We start from the raw sequence: 7,978 nt of genomic DNA on the forward strand, positions 1-7,978 counted from the left end.
TCTAGCTTCTGATATTGTTCCATTGTTTGGCACTCAGGTGTAATGTGAACCCGGCTGCTGATGGTCAGTGAAAGCGATGCCAACCTATGTTTTGGTCAGCTTATTGTTGTGCATCGTACTCCAGCAAACTGTTTACCTTTGTAATGTAAGGTATGTCGTGTAGTCAATGCTTTTGGGGGTTTGGGTTTTTATTTTTTATATTGGAAGAAATAGATTCTGATCTCAACCGTGTGAAAGTTGCCTGTAATTTAGTTAGAGCCATCGGAGCTACACTGCTGTGAAGGATTAACCTGTGGTTTAATTTACATAGCAGTAATGATCGTGCAATTCCATTCACTTTTTCAGTGTTAGGAAGACAGGAGGAGGACAAAAGTTTCCAGCTCCTTGCTCAGGCTTCCTGTTGCATAGACGGCCTAGGATTTGTAGCTGACTCTTGTCTCATTGGCTCCTTGTCTCTCTAAATCTGCCATGATGACCTTTGGGGTCCTCTTGACAGCCCATTAAAATGTATGCTGCATCTTGCATCCAGATTGGAGGGAATGTTTTTGTCTTCAAATTTTAAGAGCTGTTCATTGCATGTGACTGTTGCATGGTTGTTCATTCCTTCCTCTTAGGTGTCCTCACCTTCTCCTGTGGCTTCAGCTTGCGTTTGATGAACTATTACGTCTTCCAGGGATTTCCAATTTGTTTGTTTTGAAAGTGTATTTCATATGTGTGATAAACAAGCAACAGATTAAAAAGAAAATCCAACATTTATGAGTTGCATATTGTGATCCACCAAACAGCTCTGAACTGCAAGTCACAGGAAGCAGGGTTGGGAAAATCTGTTTGCTCTTCAGCCCCTGTCAGTGTTCAGATACTTCTCTACAGGATACTGTCAAGTGCTTTTTCCAGCCCACGGTTAACTAGCATGTTCCGACCAGCCAGATTAAACATTCCCATGTGGGTTGAGCGGGGTGTCTATTGCAATAAAGGCTGTGAATACCCTTGAGCTCAGCTAGCTTTCTCTGGGCTTTGCTGCCTTGTTGGCTGGTGCCAGCAAAGGAAAATCAATACAGAACACGTAAATTTGCTGGCCAGAGGTCTGGAATAACTCCTGATGCAAAGAAGGAAGATAGAGACCCCATTTCTGTAAGAATTTTTTCCAGTATTTAAATTTAAATGGGGTTAATTTGGGAACAGAAAGTTCTAGAATGGGCATATCTGTTTCCAGGAAAGAAAGAAAAAAGCATGTATTTCTCAATCAGCTAAAATGTCCCTGGCCATATGTATTGGCATTCTGACACCTCTTTCCACACAAAACTAGCCCTGGATGTAAGAATGCAAGTATTTTTTCCTTTTTTTTTTTTTTCTGCTTAAAGTTAAGTCTAGAAATAAATCTTTTTGGGATCCAAATCCTGTTAAATAGTTTGTGGTGCTGGGGTTTGATGGACTGCACAGAAGAAATCTTGACAGTTTCAGATTTGACGTAATTAACTGTTAGGTGGGAGAAAATACTCTGTGACTTTGCTCCTCTTAGACTTTGTATGGGCAAACCCTAAAATGGAATGGCTCGTGTGCTTGATATAAAGTAGAAGGGTAAGTAATGGCTGTTAACATGGTCAGATTAAGGAAATATAGGTCAGACCTATAGAGATTTTAAAGAGAATCTGTTCGTTTTCATCAGAAACATAACAGTTAAGAACTGCCGTCGCTTCTGTGTGTACAACATCCCATTCAAAAGCAGGATAATCACACGTCTGGACACACCTTTTTCCACCTAGCAATGTTCTACTGTCAGAAAAGGAAGAAGGTAAGTGTTCATCCTGCACTCCCAGCTGTTAGACAGATGTCCCAAGTCCCATAAACAAAGCCATGGTGGCTGCGGAGAATAACAGTGCAAAGGGTGTGCAACGAGTCCAATGTGTCTGGGATGTGCTAAGCATCCCTCTCTTCAGCTGCTGGATTGATCTGCATGCCCACACCAAGCACCAAGCTGTTCCAGCACTGCGTGAGCTCATTGTGTTGAGATTTCCCAGATGGAAGAATGGGAGCATGAGGTGGATGGGCATGCAGAAAAAAAGCCTGCGTGACTCTTCTCACAAGCCTGAGCAAGGAATGGGGGGAAAAAATCACCGCTGTCTCTGTCTTTTGCATGCAGCAGCTGTGAACCTAAAGATTGTGAGCTTCTTGATGGTCTGTGACTGTTCCTATGTGGTTGTTGAAAGATGTTCACTGGCATAGGGTTCAAGTCACTACAGAGCGATCTGCAGCTCCACTGGAAATTTTCTATGGGATGAAAACTGTAAAACCCTGAAAATAAGAGTTAGGTTAACGTGGAAAATGCTGGAGTGATCTGGTGTCACACACTTTACTGTGCCTGATTGTAGAATTTGGGTTTTGGCACAACTTGATGTTGTTTTATGTGGTGTTCTACTTACTTGAAAGATGGTTACATACATACATGTATCTTTATGTCTGCGACTTATACTGTAAAAATCTCCATAACAAATATTTTGAGGTATGTATGCATGCACAAATATATACATGCACACACACACCTCAGACTTCACTTCTATTACTTTCCTGCCCACATACTCTTTCTATGAAGCATGGAGAGAACAGTGAGAAATGGTTCAAGGGACTCAAATGGTTGCAGGGCTTTGCTTGTCAAGATATGGTTCAGTAAACACTGTCTGAAGTGGCATCACCTTGAGAAGAATAAAACAAACACCTCTCCTTTTCTCCTCACTTTCAGACTACAAAAATACAGCAATAGCAGCCTACACTCAAGGAATTTTGAATAATGGCTAGGGTTAGTAGACTTCTGCTGTTTCTCAGTTCATCAGCTCCTCCCAGATGGTTCCTAATCCCAGCAAATGCCTTGCACCTCCACTGTTCATTTTTCTCCTGGAAGAAGATGCAACAGAAAAGTAGTGTTGCAAAATGGGTGAGCCATTTTGAATCATACTGAAATCAGCTATCCAATTTTAGCCTAGTCAACCTTTAATCACAACACACTGTGCTTTCTTTCGCTCCCTCCCCCTGTTATATACTGTATCTTGTCTTTCATAAATGCCAAGAGAAACAGGGTAATCACTTTTAGTTCCTCCTCCAGGGTCAGCAAATCACAGCTGACTCAAGTGTATCTGGTTCTTGTCCTCCCTGACTGTGCAGCTATGACTGTGTGAGAATGTTGTCGTCTAAATTATTCAGATTACTGCTTGCCTGAGACTCTTCTTATATCATGGCTTGCTTTTGGAGCTATCAAAGCATTTGTCTGGGGTTGTCTTACAGATGACAAGAAATAAGGCAAAGGTCTTGCCCCACATCCAGATCCCAGGAATGGACTGTGATGTTCCAGCCATTGCCTTGCACGAAGTGGGATAGCAGTGAAGCAAGACGGTGTTTCGCAGGAGTTGTGATTAGCTTTTACTATTGAGTGAGTCCCAGTATCCTAGCAGGTAGAGATTTACTGCTCTCTGACATTTCTGTCAGTGTAAATATAGTGTAATTTAACTGCAAACACCATCAAATTGATGAGAAGCAGCACAGTTCAGCCCACACTGCTCTTCACATGAAAGCGAGGGAATGCTTTACTGAGAAGCATCAAAGATAAAAGTGGCCATTCGTATCATCAAACTACAAAAACGAAAGAGGAAACAAGCGGTTAGTTTAATTAGCACTCATATTCCTATTATTCATGCTGACCGTTACGAGCAAATGGCAGGTCTTTACTCTGCCTTCACTGGAAGCAGGAAAGGTGCCAGTTTCAGTCTCAGCTTCTTTTGTTAGTTTTACTATCTTAATAGTACATTGATCAGAGTTTGTTGCCAAGCATGTTGTGCAGATCACAGGCATTCCTAGCGCCGTTTTACTGAAATGAGTAAAATGACATCAGAAGGAAAGTTGACCCAACGTGTATTTCATTGTTTGCTCGTTAATTTTTTGCCAAATCAGAAAATCTTGCTGGGCACCGATCAATTCTTTTTTAAGCAAGATTGCTCCAGATTAAACAGGAATAATACAAACATAACCATGCAGGTTTTGCTTGTTTTGGAAGCTCTGTTGTTGAAGAGGTGTAGCTTACAAGCATCCTGCCAATTTGTCCAGCATACCAGTGCATTGCAGAAAGCATGGTTAACTATTTATTGTGCAATTATTTGAAGCTCTGTAGTTTATCTAAACTTTAAAAGTTGCTTTAAAGTACTTTTGATCAAGGGGAGGATTAAGATCAGTTCTTACTTTCAGAGCAAAATAAAGCCAGCCGCTGCTGTGCAGGTAAAACTAGGCCTTTTAAAGTATACCTTTGCTTTACCGTAACGCAAGAGAAGATCACTTTAAAATGTTACAGACTAAATGTAATGTGAATTTGAACTGTGTTTTAGAGCCAAACAACTGGTGCAAAAATAGGTCAACATATTAAATGCTGTCATTTGGCCAGATCGTTATTTGCCTCTTAAACTTGGCCCTCGTTATTTTGGGGTGCTCCTGAGTAAAGTTAAACACTTGTGAAGACATATGCAGAATTTGGCAGACTTTTGTGTTCATGGAAACAGACTGCCATTAAGAAGAGCCTTATGGACCACCTGTAGTGATTTTCAGCCATATCATAAGGCTGAAATAAGATCTAAATGGCCAAGGGATAAATGTTTCTCTTATTCCACTCCTCATTTCCCCTTTCAGATTAAACTCCCTCTGACTTCATTGACAGTTTGTCTTAATGGAGTAATAATTGAATACATCTCAAGGTATGACTCACACAGTAGCTGTGTGATCCACCCAGATACAATAGTTCGTTAGAAAAAAAAAAGCAAAAAAAAAGCGGGGCTGTTTTGGGTGATGTTATCTTTAAGGAGGAAGACTTTGCCCTTTGGCTGCTGTTGCTGGGAGAACGTTCACCTCCTGTCAATAATGTGGTATCAGACTGGGGCCTCGTGATGCTCTTCTTATAAAGATGTGGAAGCTCAAAGTTTAGTGAAGAGGCATAGCATATACCTTTGTCAAGACTTCCAGTCATCTGATGACAGTGATAGGTTTTGGCCTCACTGGCTTTGACCAGAGAAGAATCCTACAATTTGAACTGTGTTTCCTGCTAGGAACTTGGTGGACTTCAAAGGCAAGAGCAATTTTAAATCTTCCTTACTTAATCAACTGAGTTAAGTACAAATTGTCAAGGGAGTGAAATACTTTTCACTTGTTTCCACTTAATGTCCCATGGTACCATTAACACCTCAAGTCCTTACATCCCTTTCTAGTGCAGAGGCTCCCTCTTTTTTCTCCTTCTATAGTAAGAGTTAGATTTAATGCCTCCACACCTTGCACTACATGCACATGTTCCTCAAGAACAGCAGTAGGTCTGTGTCCTGGTCACAGTGTGGTTTATGGAGCTGTGTGTTAGGTGCAGCACATATTAGAGGTACTAGACTTTAGTCAGGCTCTAAAGGTAAGCAGTGATAGTACAAAAGAATGGCCAGGGGAGGTTCAGGGTGGGTTGTAGAAACAATTTCTTCTCAGCAAGAGTGGTGATGCAGTGGCACAGGCTGCCCAGGGAGGTGGTGCAGTCACTGTCCCTGGAGGTGTTCAAGAGCCGTGTGGATGTGGCACTGAGGGACGTGGGCAGTGGGCATGGTGGGGGTGGGATGGTGGTTGGACTGGGTGATCTTAGTGATCTTCTCCAAACTTAATGATTCTATGATTCTAAAAGGGCCTAATTTTTACCTTGATAATACAGCAACCATTCTGACCTGTTAAAAATAAACAACACACAAAACAAAGCATAAATTGCTTAATATTTTCCTGCCTCTCTAATCTGAAGGAGCCAGCTTTCTCCAACTTCAGATGGAACCACACCCAGCCCTGTGAGCATGGACTTCTTTTTCTCTTCTTCCCAGAAGATCTGGGATTCTCCCCACCTACCTTCCCACAGAACTCTGTGAACTAGTGTCAGCATCTTGCTTTCTTTGACATGTCTCAGGTCATTTGCCAATCCAGAACAGGAGAAAACTTGCTTCACCTCGCCCTTGTCTGCGCTGAAAACCGTTAGAATTGACTTACCAGCCTTGCTGCTGTGTCTTGCAGTAAGCGATGCAGTCTTTGTTAGCAAATGGTGAGCTCCTCAGCTACACATTATCTCACAACTTGTTATTTTGCAGGTTGTATACACATAGATGCTACAAGTTATCTCATGTATAAATAGTAATGTGTGCAGTGGGAGATGAGTGTAGATACTGTGAAACACTGTTCTTGAGTGATTTCCTATGACATAATGCATGAGGAGGGGTTATTCACTTCATGAACTAATCTGTAATGAGTCATATGTTAAATTTAAGTAATTGCTTTCTGTTTTGTGTAATAAAAGTGGGAACCAAAGATTTATAGATAACTGTAGATCAACTGCTCGATATGAGTTGCAATCTAATGACATCGCACAACGTGCTCAGTATATGCAGTGGAAGATAAGCTCTTATCTAACTAGGCAGCCAGTATAGGTACATGCAGTGTCACTTGGCAAAGGAGTCACAGGGCTGTGCTCACAATAGAAAAGTAAGGACAAAGACCCCTTGCTGCACCCTGCTGCAGCTGGCATCAGCTACCCCTTGGCTTCCTAAGGAGCTGGTGTTTGTGTAACTACTGTCCATCTCCTTGTCCACACCTTTTGGCTGATTACAGCTAGGTGGGATGGGGGGCTGGATTTTCAGAGGGGTTCAATTTCTGCCAGGTTCCTGAAAATTGGAATCTGCAGAGCTAGAAGTACAAATTAACACACCACCACCAATGGAAAGGCAGGCACAATTCAGGCATTAGCTCCTCTGTAGGGTAATGAGCATCTTGCTGGCTGATGAGCCCATGTGTAGCCCTGCTTCTTATTTGATAGAAAGCTCACAGGGAAAGGAGCAGTGGTTTAGACAGGGCAAAAGGACAGCAAATGGTGGAGAAGCTGACTTTACTCATCCTGCTGGTTATACAATAAACTGTGGAGTTTTCCCATGTGATATTTTCATTTTCTGTGTTTAATTTTTCTAATCCAGTGGTTTAATTAAGGGCTTCAAGAAGCTGAACTTAAAAGTGGTTTTCTGAATCTGTAGTCAATCTTTCCTGAGATTTAAAGGGAGTACAGTAGAGAGAACAGGAATTTGTGGCATTTAGAGAAGGTTCCCACCTGTGCGCTTTGGAGATTGATCTTAATTTTCCCAAAATCAGTGTGTTTTTGCATCCAGAATTCTGCTTATAGTCTCTCTTGGACTGGACTGCCATTATTTCCTACTGCACCGGCAAAGAATGTTTTCCTTACAGGCTGTGTGCTGGGGCTTGATGGACAAGGTGCCTCATCAGTTATGGCAGAGCCTATGTTTCGGCTAGCATCTTCTCACATAAATATTCCATGCATCAAAAATGTATGACACGCACCATAACTACGTAAAAAGAATGACGTATGAAGACAAACACACAGAGCCCGTGGCAAAGAATGTCTTAATCGGATGTTCAAAAAGCACATCTACGCACCAAGGAAATATTTTGAGGTATGTTATTTAAGCTCGCTGTGAATAAAGATTTTGTTAATGTTAAACGTAATAGCTACCACTGGAGGACAAATCACTGGGATGCATTCTCAGTCTTCTTTTTCTGGGGCAATGGAAATTTTCCTTTTTTTTTTTTTTCTTTTTTCTTTTTTCCATGTGCTAATTCAAACAAATCTGCTCTTTGGTCTTTCCAGCCAGATTACTTCAGTAATTGCCCTCAGGACAGCTTGTTTAAGCATAAGCTTGTGTAGGGCTCATGTGCTTTTGTTGATTCCAGGGGCTTTTATACTGGTTTCCCCATTAAAAAATGAAGGAGAGAATGACTTTGTCATTGTGTCTATTCTCAGAGATACTATTTGACCACAGAGTATGGAGGTCCCTTGCCTTAAGATTTGTAATTTTTTAAGATTGCTAACTTTAATGCTTGATTTTAAGAAACCCGGGACACCCTGAGACAGCAGGTCTTTGATATTTAA

Source organism: Coturnix japonica, chromosome 1 (assembly GCF_054131305.1).
Source record: "Coturnix japonica strain WE chromosome 1, WE-NBRP24, whole genome shotgun sequence".
In the NCBI taxonomy this organism is placed as follows: domain Eukaryota; kingdom Metazoa; phylum Chordata; class Aves; order Galliformes; family Phasianidae; genus Coturnix; species Coturnix japonica.